Consider the following 15,276-nt stretch of genomic DNA (forward strand, 5'->3'; position numbering starts at 1 on the left):
GACTGATTCTTGCTTACTTTCGGGCGCGGCGACAAGTGCAGACATTGCGGCCCTATAGACTCGCCCTGGAGCATATCCAGTGGGAATGTACGGCTATAATACAGAATAACAGTGTTGCAGCCTCAAAGAGCGACAGCCTCCACGCGCACTGAGAGTCTGCGTTGCTCAGCTCGGACCTGCAGCACCAACTCTGGCCGTCCAGCGAGACGAGGAAACTGCCAAGCGCCAACAAGCCTTGGCCAAAACCAAGGCGGGGTCCAGGCCTACCTGACCAAATCACAGAGCACTCAATAAATTTGTTTGAATGAATGAACCAATGAATGAACCACATGGAGCCGAATGTGAAGCCAATGAACGCATAGGGGGTATCTATCTTATTTTAAAATGAATTGTGTAATAAATTAAAGAAAATTGCAATGAGAAAACAGAGAACTTTCTACGAGAACCCACAACTTCGGCTTGACGTGTACTGTGTTCTATTGGTTGACCTACGGCGGTGTCGGTCCTTTGGCATGTAGGCACGTTTACTGAACCTAGCACTGTGATTATTGGTGTGCTCCACTGGTGGCCATGGTGTTGGACGTGGAACATCCCTTGAGTAACGCAATGACTACGGACGGGGACGTACTTGCGGTACGTACGTCCGCGTCTTGTCCCTTATGTTCGTCAGTGTAACACTAAGCGCAATATAATAATGAACATCCTTTGAAGCGTAGCCGTCACGCCTCGTAGCTCCTACGCTCATTGCAGTAGCAAAGGCGAGGGTTACGATCGTGTCCCGCATCACGAAACCCGAGATATCCACTGACCGAGCCTTGGAGCTATAGGGTCTGTACTGCGACGCGTTTCACTGAGCCGACCAGGTTGGTGCGCACGCAACGGTTTCGTACCGAGCCTGCAGGTACGTAAAAGAATGGTGAATCACTAGGAAAAGGTGGCGTAATGATAGCTCTCTTCTCTGGGCATTTAATACTTGATCTCTAGGTTGATGTCTTATCTCTGTCTCTCTTTTTGCTGTGATTATTGCGGGCTTTCTCTGCTACATCATTCCTTTATGTCACTGCATGCCGCACACGACGGGTTTCTGTTTGAATCCTGCATGAAGTTAATGGGAAGCGGCCCACTGTGCTCTGCCCGGATGTAGCGACCTTAATGGTTCTGCCTCGCGTACTGATGACATTCCCTTCTCCTTTTCTGTCTTCTTGCCCGTGACCTCGAGCTATTAATTTAATTTGCGCTCACGCTCGTACGATGCGAGCATGCCTACGAGGCACGCTTAAACGTTATGCGCGGTTCTTCGCAAGTGCTCTTTCTCTCTCTCGCTCTCTCTCTCTGTTTGTTTTTGCCCCATTACTTCCTTTTATCTTCTTGGGTGAGTGCCTGTGCCACCGAAAATTAAGCCCTTTGCGGTGGTTCCATAGGGGACCCATGATGAAAGATATCGCAATGACCGTTGCGGAAAGATAGCCCGTGTCTTTGGTGCACAGCACAGGGCTTGCATGTGGATAAGCTAGAATGAGCATTTTGATACATATAATGCAGATCGCTTGTCTTGTTGTTTTTCTCTGCTTCTTTTGTGAGTGAATAGGTAAGAAAAAGAAAGCACGCAGATGCATGAAAGTTTTGTATTATTTTCCACTCCGACACGGGTTCCAAATACTTCTAATAAGGATGAATGAAATTTGCTGTGCGACTCAAATTACAAATTTACACTATGGTTATATTTTACCATTGTACCATAGAAAAAAAGATCTCCAAGCGCGGGTACTGCCTCAAGCTTTCTGTTGACGGCCAGCAATGTACGAACAAACGCACGAAGACGCTATCTGGATCGATTAAGGCTTCGGTGTTACCACAAAAGGTGCTATCGCTTTCAGCATGAGCTACAACGTTAAATTGCGTGACAAAGCGCTCGCGCGTACTGAGCTCACAGTGAGCACAATAGTACGCTCGTTGAAGCTCCGAGCATATTTTGGCATCCCCCTTTTTGTAGGCGCTGAGGTGTTCGTGCAGGTTCAGCCAGTGCTAGAAGTGTGTACCCACAAATCTCTGGCATTGGAAAGAGCGAAAAAAGTCGTATGAGCGCAGGTGGAGTGATCGGTATGGACGGCATCCTTTCTCAAGCGCCCACGACGAAAACTCAGCAGGAGCGTTCACTGATGAGCTGTGCGTAGTGATGACAGACAACACACAACTCCACGAATCTGTTACGCGGAAAGACTCGACGATAGCCAATCTACTACAGCGCATACGAAGCATGCGCTGATAAATGCATCAGTAGATCGGCTATCAGTGTCAACTGATAGCCAATCTACAACGAAGTGTCATTCCCAACGAAGTGTCATCAGCATGCACCGATGATGACACTTTGGTGTTCATAACCGGGAGATCAGAAAGTGACATTGAAGAGAAATCAATCGAAACACTGAGTGCATTAAATACATGGGCAAAATCAAATTGTTTGAAGATTAATTCTAAAAAGACAAAAATAATATTGTACTTTCCAAAAGGAAAGATAATTTCTAGGCCGTTGAACGTGTTCTTAAGCTCTCATACTGTTGAAATTGTAGATTCTGTTAAAATCCTTGGCGTTATATATTCAAACCATTTGACTTGGAATGATCATGTTGACTATATCAGATCAAAAGTGTCTTCAGCTGTCGGTGTCATGTTGCGGCTGCGCGGTATTCTTCCTGTCAAAGTTAGGCTATTGCTATACAACTCATTAGTTCTTTCTCTTTTCTTTTGCAATATTGTTGTACCGTTTGGGGCACTACGGGTGTCACAAATTTATCCAAGCTTCATCTTCTTCAAAAAAGAGCTGTATGATGCGTTGCTGGTGTTCCTTATTGTTCCCCCACACATGACTTGTTTTTAACATATGAAATCCTGCCAATCTATAGTTAATGCAATTATAGACTTTTAATGATCTATAAACGCTCTTCACACAGTGATGAACATTATATTAGTTATCTGGCAAAACTTGAGAAAAACACGCATATCCTGCAGACTATACATAAAGAAATTTGGTTAGTGCCGACGCCTAGGGCATATTATACCGAGCAGTCTCTTTCTTATACTGTTCCAGTATTATTAAATAAATTAAACAAAGAATTGTTTGACCCCTTTCAGCATTCAACTGATGTTATTAAGCGATTTTTTCTTAGCAAGGTGACGTAATATTGCACTCAGTTTAAACCTATCTCTGTTATTATTTTTTTTTCGTTTCCCCATGAGCAGTTCTTTGTTTTTCTTATACCTATGTTTGTGCTGCAATGCATAGCGCTGCATTTTTACAAAGTGTTTTGTTATTTTGTTTCAGTGTTTATTTGGAAAATCGAAAATCTCTGCCTGCGTACTGTACTGCCAAGTTGATAAAGGGGGCAGGACCTCTGTCAAGCTTACGAGCTTTTAGTCCTGTCTCCTTCTCTGTCCAAGAGAAAAATAAAGACTGAATTGAATTGAATTGCACAAGAACAAACAGCCCACGCAAGGCGTAGTATGTTTGTCGCCTTCTCTATTTTATCAGACATGGTATGCCTATCTTTCGCAAATAGTAGCACCTGTTCGGTGTCATTGAAAGAATACATTACCAAATTGCTTTCTAGTGAAGAAATATTAAGCTCAGATATGGATACGCGTAAAGACTCATCACCAACTACAGTATTCCTTTCTTTCTTTATCTATACTTTGTTATCACTTTGCCTCCCCCGCCCCTCTCTCCCCAGCGTAGGGTAGCAAACCGGATCTTCCCCTCTGGTTAACCTCCCTGCCTTTACCCTTTCCTCTGTCTGTCTCTCTCTCTCTCGCCAACTCGCCCAACAAGCCACCATTATGAATTTATTAAAACAATGTTATCCCCATTGACCGATTAATGAATCGAGGACAATGTTAGAACGGTGTAATTTATTCAAAACTGTTGGTTGGCTGATATTGAATTATGCAGTTGCAGTTACCGATATGGGACCTCTTGAAACTGAATGAACGATGGACGCTTCAGCTTGTGTGTGCGCGACACTTTAACCTTTATTCACTCCATCTCATAGCTTTGTCTCCTTTCTCGCACATATCTTTATTATTTCTCTCTTTCTCTCTTAGTTGCGGCATTGAGTCCTGCAAAATGGAAGATGCCATATATCATCAGGGAGCTGTCTCGGATGTTTATTTCGCGGGGGTCATATACACTGCCCTGCAAGAAGCGTTGGTTATGTAGATGTGACGGGAACTAATGGTATGTGCAAGGCTGCAAGCGCGCCATCAGGAAAACAAAACCAGAACCATTTCTTTCGTTTCGTATGACACATATGTAGTGCCAAAATTAATAATAATCACTCTTATACGCAGCGAGGTTCCATTCAGGCTTCACTGTCACCTCGCTTTGTCAAAGCGAGTCTGCATGTTGTGCCCTGCAGTAACACATTTGCACATCCTACGGGAAGTCTGACTTCCGCGTCGTTTTTTTTTTTTTTTAATACCAACGGGAATACCTAGCCCGAGGGCGCTGGGAGTGGGTAGAGGCTAGGGGCATCGGTGAAGTCCGATCATGCGAGCCCTAATTAGTACTGAATTACTGGCCCCTTCAGTGGAGGAGGACTAAGAGCTCAACCCACTAAGGTCTCAGCGGGCGACGTTTGCTGACTCAGTGCGCCGAGTGTCCGGCCACGCAACACACTAGGGTTGCGGCGCTCGAATCAAAGAAGGAATAAAAGAAAATCACTAAAAGGGGACAAATGAGGAGGAACTTTCGATTTCCCTGTTGGCTGCCCTGAAATCAGGTTTGTAGCTGTGGGCCACAAATCACGTTCTACCGCGCCCCCAGAAAACCTCTTCCATTCCGCTCTCCCAGCCCCCTGCCATCATCAGCACGACCAATCCAGCTCTCCAGTCGCTGCTTAGCTTCCTCCATACGGCGCGCTCCTTGCCTCTCTTCCTTGTTTCCTTCAGAAGACGAGATCATCATAGACCTTCCTAATGCTCGCAAAGCTTCTCGCTCGTTCTTTTTCTTAAATTTTGGCGCAATTTCGGCGCAGAAGCTCGAGCACATTAAGATGAGCGAAAACTAAATAAAAATAAAGTGAGCAGCTTAACTCAGCAAGGCGGACGCTTGCTTCGCAGCCGCCGGAGAATCATTAAGGAAGTAAAAGGAGTGCAATCACGCAAGTCAAGCAGAACCAGGGGCAAAACTGCAGATTAGCTTATGCTTTGAGTCAGCTCCCTTCAAGACACTCGTAACGTCTCCAACGACTTCCAAATTCTTGTGCAGTTTAACTTTTATATTCCAGTTTATAGCGTTGCTAGTATTACTTGATTTTTTTAAACAGAGTGCGGGCTTGTGACTCTAGGCAATGAGTAGACCTACCCGTTTCGCGCTTTGCATCTTCCCTCTGCCGTCGTCGTCAGCCATCGTTGTTCCTCTTTCCTTCCCTCCTCTCGCTTCCCCCAGTGCAAAGTAGCTGGCTTGAGGAAGCCTAGTTTGGGCCCATCTCCCAACCTTCCTTATCATTAAACTTTTCCTTCTCTTGATACCATGGCTGCCTACTTCGCGTAGACGTTCCAGCCGCCTCCATTAGGTGGCCCCCCTGAGCGAGACATGCTCTCGCAGTAGCACCGAAAGGCATTTGTGCGGAATTAAGTAAACGAAAAATTGCATATGAGATAAGCAGAAAGGAATGGCAATGTAGTAATGGTGTTGGCGTTGTCCTATTTTCTCGTTTCCATGCCTCGACCCTCGTCTTTTAATTTATGCAAGTAATAGCTTTAGAAGCAAGTGCTTTCCTGGTCCAGGAACATACGATTCTACTGTGTTACTATACGAAGGCTTCATTTCTTTAAAAAGCATGCATAAAAATAGGACGTAACAAAGTGGGTAGAAGTTAAGCCAGGCGCGTTAACTACGGCGTTATCACGCAACGTTTGCACTTCACAGACACTGTGAGTGGGACTGCGTATCTGCATGTATTTAGGAGGTCATGACAGGCTCTAGCAACTAAAACGGCGTTCTGCGCAACGCAAAGAAGTTGTCATCGAGAAATGTCGGTACCCACTGTGAAAGCCCCCTGCTGCTGTTACGTACAGCAAATAAATTAAGTGGTAGAGGTATCGTCATCGTCTGCTATTTTTTTATTTTCTTTGATTTTTTTTTTTTGAAGACAGAGCCTTAACTGGATACTTCAGATTCATTTAGGGTTCATGGAATCTGGGTATCTGACCATTTTCGTCTTGTCAAATCCCAGAAATAGTGCAGTCTACGCACCAAACGACAAGTTACACTAATTTACCCATGATTGCCTTATTTTTCTTTGATTTAACTCACTGCTGACTCGCCATTTTGGCTGCTATCATCCTGGATGCTTTGACACAATGGGCGATGAAGTCTGCGTACTAACTTCTATTCTTCTAATCTTCTATTCTTCTAACACTTCCTTGGAATCGCTAATATCTCACATTAATGCCGACGTGGTTAGAATCATTAATTGGTGCCGAGATAATATGCTCAGTATTAATGCTACTAAATCGAAATTTGTAATTTTTTCATCCGCGCAAAAAAGTGTACAGGAGAAGCCATGCATTAACATTGGTCCGACTTCGCTTCAGGCTGTTGACCATGCAACATTTCTTGGAGTTGAACTGGACAATCATTTGAAATTTACAAATCACATATCCTTATTAACGCGTAAAGCAGCATATGGTATCAGAATACTAATCAAAGTCCGCCCCTATTTTCCTATACGTATATTAATTTCACTCTACTACGCATTTATTCACAGCCACATCTCTTACTGCATTTCTTCTTGGGGTAATACTTACGCAACTCACTTGGCACCCCTGCAGCACACACAAAACCAAGCTTTGAGAATAATAAGTTACAGCCATTTTTCATGTAGTGCTCTGCCATTACTCCGCACATATAATATTTTGTCAGTAGTGGATTTAAATAAATGTCGTCTTAGTGTCCTGACGTATAAATTTTGTCGAGGAGAATTACCAATTTCGTTGATATCAAAAGACCAAACCCCCCATTTCACTGGCACTCGATTTTCACACCATAATAACTACCTCCTACCGAAACCAAGGACTAACTACGGCAAACTTACTGCGAACTTTTTGGCAACATGTATATGGAATTCACTACCTCCCTCCATTAAATCATCTCCTTCCATTCATTTATTTAAGAGGAAAATTCGTCACCACTTCTTGGGAAAGTGATTGTGTTGTATATTTTTTACGCTTCTGTATGTCGAATAATACTCCTTGGATCTGCTTTTCGTGTTTATACTTTGTTGTTATTACTATGACTCGACTTTGTTAATACTTTCTGTTCCTAGGATTGCTACTGCTGTTGTTAACCGCTTTAAGTAAACTTTTTCTATGTATTTTTTGATTGGAGGTCCCTCCTCAGTCTTTGACTATGGGACCTCCTAGAGTTACTTCTGTAAAAAATTTCAAACGCTCAATAAACTGAAACTGAAACTGAAACTGAAACTCAAAAAGTCGCATTAAAGGTTACTATGACACCGCAAGTGTTTTTGATATCGTAAAAACATTCTTTTACAATAGTTAACAAAGTATGCAGTAAACCGAAGAAAGTCGGCAAGAAAACTTAAAACAAGGAGTGTTCGAATATTCGAAATTTTGAATACGAATCGAATGGTTCTTGCAGTTCGATTCGTCTTCGATTCGAGAATTCGCTGTTCAATGTTGTCCAGTATTCGTATGGGTTAGAATGTAAAGGATAACAATATTTATGGAGTCTCGATTGAGGGAGATCAATGCAGGTGAGGGCTGTACTACTTGATTCTGAGAGAAAGCCCATTCTTTCTCATTTACAGAGTCTTCGACGTCCCATCCTGAACGGCATTAAATGTATTCATTAAACAATGTAAATAAGCCTCATTCTTTTGCTAGTGAAGTCCACACAAACATTATATTTCGCTTTATTTGGAAATAAGTAAAAGTTCGATGTTCGCTTCTACATTCGAAGGTAACTTTTCTCGAATAGTTGTACTCGATTCAATTCGAATCGAAATAAATTGCCACATTGCACCAGTTTTTTCATGCACTGTTCATTCTCATTGGTGTGTATGCCACATGCTCTTTTTCTTGCCATCTATTCAAACTCGCAAAATTAAGTTCCAGCAAATGTGTTCACGAGCACGTTCTTATTATTTCTTTGCGTTTTTTTAATTTTATTTTTTTAATGCACTTACGCTGCGTGGAGATCGGCTTGTAGCAGAAGGCCACAACGCTAGACATCTTGCTTTGCCGGAAGTTACGGTAGAAATATAACACGAAAAAAACCATTCTAGCGGTTTAAGTTATGTAGTTCAACCTTTCTGTGTTTGTCTTTTGGACGCACGGATAGCGTTCCCACACAAATGGTAATTACTGTACGCCCATTATGCTGCTCCTAATGAAGAGGCAGAAAAATATACAGTGCAGGTAATTCATAACGTACTCTCAACGCTGATGTCACACAACACCTGGCTACTAAAAATAAAGAACAAAAGTAACTGCGACGTTACAGGGGAGGACGATGGAGGAGTATAAATTTGGATTGTTTACCATGGCAAAATGTATCGTAATACGCGCCAAGAAAATGGAGACCCGTGTGATATAGTAGGATGGCATGTACAAAAAGAAGTGGAGAAGCACTTGCAACTTGCAACAACTAAAGGCATATTGCAAAAAAAAAAAAAACACGGTGTGCATAAGTAAACAGAAAGTCAGACGCCGAAAATTTGACAGATTACAGGATGGTGCGAAACAGCTCACAGAGAAAACCAGTTAACGAAATTTAAAAAAACATGTCATGTTTTCTGTTATTACCACCGAAGGCTGGACAACATGCATGAGGACGTTTATAATATATATTATTATTATTATTATTATTATTATTATTATTATTATTATTATTATTATTATTATTATTATTATTATTATTATTATTATTATTATTATTATTATTATTATTATTATTATTATTATAGAACAAGTGCAAGTTCCTGCATCCGGTTGCTATCAAGCATCACCGTTATAAGGTGTTTAAGTCTTCCATTAACTGCCGCATCAAGCTCTTTATTCTTCTGTCACGTCTACTCGTTTATTTTACTACAATACATCAATCCACACAACAAGCAACGATTTTTATGGGACTACTGTTTAGAAAAAATTATAGAAGGTTCAGGCCTTATTGAAAACGTTTTCAGGGCAATAAGTATATACAGTCATTAGGCACAAACTGCATGAAGTGATCATTTCGTGCTTACAAGAGCCTGATCCGTTTTCGATGGAAGAAACAATAAAGGCACGAGCCACCAAGGACATATAGTAACCTTAATAACTATTGCCACTGACTCGGACGTCATCGGTTTATTCTCCAGCCATGGAAGCTACATTTGGAACAAATCGGAAAGCAATATCACTCGTGTCAAAAGAACATCGCATGGTTAAAACTAAACCGGTGCATTGTATAAAACCTCCATCACAGTGCTAGTGCCGCTTTGAGGTGTAATTAACGGCAAAAAAAATATATGATGCAAGGCTGTTTGAGTGCTTCTCGCATCTAAATGCTGTTCACCTACACAGGACCTCTCTTCGCTTATGCTAAATCTCTGGTTGGTCTGCTCTTTCGTTCTATCCATACTGGCCAACAAATTATATGTTACGTCCGAAGTATTTTCGAAACGTTCGTGGCCTGTCTATACTTTTCACTGAAGGTTGCATACAACATACACTTGTTAAAGAGAATGCAAATCAGCGTGGAACACGTGAATGATGGAGTTTGGTTTTTAAACCCCTGTTTCAAGAACAATAAAATTGAAAGAGCACCAGAACTACACAACTTCTCCCTCGAAAAAGACTCACAGTATGAAGATAACTTTATCAGCTTTACAGCCGCCCTTTTAGCTGGTTCTTTGCCACAGTTGACTTAGGGGCTGCAATCCGCCACCGCTTTTTGTGACCAGATTCGTGCTTCCGTGGTGTAAATCACGTTTCTTTTCACGTCTTAGGCTGTATTATGTTAGGCGTCATGCGGAATCGCTTTTCAATTCAAGACTTGCAGTTATACCGGAAGCACCTTGTCCATGAGACTGCTAAAATTCAGAAACCGATCCAACTATACACTGTTACGTTTGGCATGGGAAACCCGCGTTGGATAGGAGGCGCTATGCTTGCGTGAGGGTGCAACTGCATGAAACAATAAAGGCATGCTGACACTGTCCGGTAGGGAGGTCCCGAAAATGACGCGACACTTTGACCGACAACAGACGCGTGCCTGAGTCAACGTTTGCCCATAGCCCGATGTGCTCATCGAACCATTGCACTGGTCCATGGCCAGGAGCGCTGCGAACCTGGCAGTGTATGCGCTTCTGCCTTCTGAAATGGCTGTCCCCCTCAGTTCAGAAGCTGGACGCATGTGCTTGAAGATAAGCGCGGTAAGTAATTCGCTGTCGTGAAATCGTATAAAGCCTAAATCTGTGGCCTCCGAGATTGCCACGGCGGCCCCTGTACGCCGTTGCGCTATGTGAGTGCTGGTCGCCTTTAGACCAGACTCTGCAACGCTTGTAAGTGGGAGCCATCTTTTGTCGGAGACTGCGGGAAGTGGCGGAAAGAGAGACCTCAATAACATTCAGCCTCCTCTTGCACGCTCACCGCCAGCGTTTGCTGGTCGTGGCTTTTTCGTCAGCTGCTACTTCATCGAACCCGCATTCAGTGCGCTGGTCGCGCCGACAGATAGAATAATTGCCCTTGCTCTAAATATGAGTGCGACCGTAAAAAAAGTCTGCAATATGAAAATAGTATACACAGCGATTCCGGACGAAAACCCCCCGCATGAAAACGAAGGAACAAAAAAATAATAAAAATGAAACGAAACGACTGCCATACAATAACGCGGCGTATTCCTTTGATCTCACCACTAAATTATTTGTCGGCGGGCATACGAACCCGAAAGGGTCTAGAAACGATTACCCCATGACGGGGGGATAGGACAAGAGAAATCAAGTACCGTTCTTTTTTTAATGTTTAATGAAAAAAATATAAGCAATTAACGAGACACTGCCCGGAAATCTTTGAGAAGCGGCGCTGCTCTCGAGTGAGCCCGAGCCTAAAACCATAGCAGTTTACAAAACTGCCATGGCCGCGCTTCATCATCTGCCAGGTTTGTTTTCGGCTAGTTTTTCACTGCGTGTGCGCGCGCGCGCTTGTGTGTGTGTGTGTGTGTGTGCGTGCGTGTGCGTGTATGTGCGTGTGTGTGCGTGTGTGTGCGCGCGCGCGCGCGCGCGTGTGTGTGTGTGTGTGTGTGTGTGTGTGTGTGTGTGTGTGTGTGTGTGTGTGTGTGTGTGTGTGTGTGTGTGTGTGTGTGTGTGTGTGTGCGTGCGTGCGCGCGCGCGCGTGTGTTTGTTTGTGTGTGTGTGTGTGTGTGTGTGTGTGTGTGTGTGTGTGTGTGTGTGTGTGTGCGTGCGTGCGTGCGTGCGTGCGTGCGTGCGTGCGCGCGCGCGCGCGCGCGTGTGTGTGTGTGTGTGTGTGTGTGTGTGTGTGTGTGTGTGTGTGTGTGTGTGTGTGTGTGCATTTGCGTGCCTTTGTGCGTGTTTATGTGTGCCTTAATGCACGTGTATGTGTGTGCTTGTATGCCTGTGTGTTCCTTTATGCGTGTCTGTGCCTTGTATGCGTGCGTGTGTGTGTATGCCTGTGTGTGCCTTGATGCATGTGTGTGTTTGTGTATGTGTGTGTGCCTTTATGCGTGTTCGCGTGTTTGTGTGTGTGTATGTGCGCCTGTGTGCGTGTGTGTTTGCATGCGTGTGTGTGCCTTTATGGGTGTGTGGGCCTTTATGCGTGTCTGTGCCCTTTATGCGCGTGTCTGTGTGCGTGCTTATATGCGTGTGTGTGCTTGTATGCGAGTGTGTGCCTTTGAGCGTGTGCGTTCGTTTGTGTGTGCCTTTATGCATGTGCGTGCGTGGGTGCATGCGTGCGCGCAGCATTTAGCTTACTGAAGTCACGCTGTCTTCACGCTCAACCTTTTATATGCAGGTTCGGCGAATAGTAATGCGTGGAACATTCTAAAAGGTCGGCGTATCCAATTCTCACACTTCCGGGTTTTATTGCCTGCCCATTTGCCGCCACCATTCATATACAGCTGCCCCTAGACGTAGCCACACTTCACAGCCGCCGCGCGCCGATGGCCTTCTTTTACCGACGCTAAAGCCGCACGATAAATTTGCTCGTCCCTCTTCCTTTGAAAGTTGCTCTCGCCAGGCGATGACGAGAGGATGAGAATAGATGTTCACGGCACAAAAGGCGTGAGAGAATCTTTAGACGGTCCTAGTCATTGTCGTATACTTCCATTCCGCTCGTCCAAATGGCAATCGTTTCTTACTATCTTTCTCTTTATTCTCCTTTACGTGGCAAAATAAACACCCTGAATAACGGAGTGAAAGATAAGTCATGTTTTTCAGCGTAAACCATAGTTCCGCTCGCAGGTCACGGTCTGTGGTTGCTTGTGCAGCTGTGTGACTCATCATGTCAGTAGTAATTTCAATGAGATGATAATGAGCATATTGAACTTCATTACTTAGCTGAAATAATATCTAATAGGAAGAAAGAAATACCACTTAGGCATAACAACGGCTACTTTGAAAGCAACACAAGGGCTTCCGCTCCACCTGCGCTGGTCTAGAAGCCGTACAGGATGGCCGCGGAATAATTTTGACTTTTTGCAGTTCCTAACGTGCTAGAAACCTGTTCGGTACGGGCGTTTTGTTCCGTCTCCATGGCAACGCTACTGTCGCAGCGTGGAACTGAGTCCTCTATCAGGTGCTCGGGAACCGACTGTGACCTCTGTGATCCACTACTGAAGGTCATAAAACTTAATATTAAGTTATACACACTGCAACGTTTAACTTATTATTGACGCTGTGTCCCACACCCGCCGCTTGCCTGCCCAATAAAAACAAAACAAAACAAAAAACTTTAGCGTATTCAACCCTTAGCGCCTACTACTGATGCAATGTGTCAATAATGTTTGAGCAGCCCCTTATTATTACTCTAAGTAAAGGTAAATAGTGCGTGGTATTACAACAAAGACAGCGCGAAAAACGGCACAAGCAAGAGTAACAAGCATTATTTTGCACTGCTTTCTTTCTAGCAGTGCAGTGCAAATCACAGCAGTGCAGCAGGGCAAAAAATTTGAGCTTCCTGGTTTTACATATTGAGCCAAAAAAAAAGAGCACGTAAAAGATGAAAGAAACAATATCTTCTTATCGATGGGGAGTTAATAAACAAGAGTAAAAGAGACGACAAACAATAAACAGGGCTGTCTATTTTCCGATTTCATCTCAGGCTATTCTTCGTTCAGCGTCGCACAGCAGTATTTTCCCGTTGCACATTTACACAAAGGTAAAAATCTTGCAACTATCACAGTCTTAAAACAAAAATACATAGAGCAATGTTTCGTTGCCTGCCGAATATCGATCTATATAAAGAAATTTCCAAACATATCGCGCAAGCGAGATTTCATCCATGCGCGGTACTATGATAGACAAAAGAGCAGAAAAAAAAAACTGGGCATCACGTTTGAAAGCGCATTTGATAAACGAGCCGCCAGGGTAAACTTGACGGGCTTTTGACAAGGAAACTTCGTATCCGCTTGGAAAGCGAAGGGGCGCTCCATCATTATGGAACACCACGGCGTTTTACCGTACCTGACTGGAAAGGCACCTCCTGATCGAGAACTGCCTGCTGCGGGAGAACTTTGGGCGGATTTGACGACGCGCCTGACTCTTGGAAGAGAAGAATGGCAGGTGACAGTGAGAAGCTACATTTAACTCACCATGATAGAAGACACGCACGAACAAGCGCGCCACACAGTGGGTACAGGTTGCAGCACGCTCAAATAACGCTCACACATTGAAGCGTCACGCAAGTTCGTTGAGCATCGGCTCTGCACTTCTCGAAGGCGCTTTCTATTGTTTATTTTAATGGGTTAATGTCCAAAGTGTCACTTAAACACTGAATATTTTACTTACACGCGCCTCTTCGGTCTTTTTCCCCGGCTTGCTGCTGTGGCAACGACGATGAGGATGTTCGCTACCTACTCCTCGAACGCCCCATATATGCGACGCAAAGATGGCAGCGAGAACAAGAGCTTGACTTCCTTGATACTCACCGACCTTTCCCACTCGCAAGATTGCTGGGCCATTGCGTGTTATACTCTGTTGTATTCTGTGTATTCCAATCTGTTTATGTGCTCCTCACAGTCTACATCACGGCCACTTGCAAGTGTTGGTGACATTGTTTACAAACTCATTCTGGTGCGACTTATCTTTGCCTTCTTGATTTATATGTTCGTGGATGTATAAGGCTGTGTTTTTTTTTCATTTTCATACATCGTATATATATATATATATATATATATATATATATATATATATATATATATATATATATATATATATATATATATATATACAGTAAAGAAATAGTAGCTACTCAACTTGCTAACTCTTCCTATAGGTTACTAATTTACATTGACCTCACTGTAACCACAATAGATCAATATTTCATGCGGATGCTCAGTTAGTAACCGCAACCCGAACCAGCCGGTGGTTTGTTTCTTTTCGTCTTGGTAATCCTGATTTATTATTGTTTCATGACGTATCATTCACTTGATAATACTTAGTTAACAGTCCCGTGCTGCTTTCCTGAACGCAATAATTGTAGACAATTTGAACTACATATATACTAAGCAATCAATATTTAGTATTTCTGCGAAACACACATGTCCTGACGGTTTCAAAACGGTACACTTGAAATGACAACCTGAAAAAGAAAACAGCAGACAGTATGCGAGGTCCCTGCACCTTGCGCAATCCCACGATGTTGAAATCTTGCTTCGGTGATTTCGCACGTATATACCTTGTTTAGCGCGCTCTTGCGCCATTCGGTGAACATGGCATAAATATTGTGCGTAGCATGTGCAGCGCACATGCTACGACTTACAGCGAAGTCTACCATTGTTTATGTTTTATTGCACATCGAAAGAAAAAAGAAGAACGGAGAAAAGGAGAAGACGAGAATAGGAGTTGGAAGTAGTTACATTACTTACTACGTCCAATGTAACGAGTATGGAAAGGAAATGCTCTTATATTTGTGATAACTAATGAATTGTAAGATAGTGCGTCTTAATATGTTCACTTTTTAATTTCACTGATAAGGTACCATAAAGCGAGATGCCAAATCCGGAGACCAATTCCTATATAGAATAATTTTAAAGCTTGC

Source organism: Dermacentor variabilis, chromosome 2, assembly GCF_050947875.1.
Source record: "Dermacentor variabilis isolate Ectoservices chromosome 2, ASM5094787v1, whole genome shotgun sequence".
NCBI classification, from domain to species: domain Eukaryota; kingdom Metazoa; phylum Arthropoda; class Arachnida; order Ixodida; family Ixodidae; genus Dermacentor; species Dermacentor variabilis.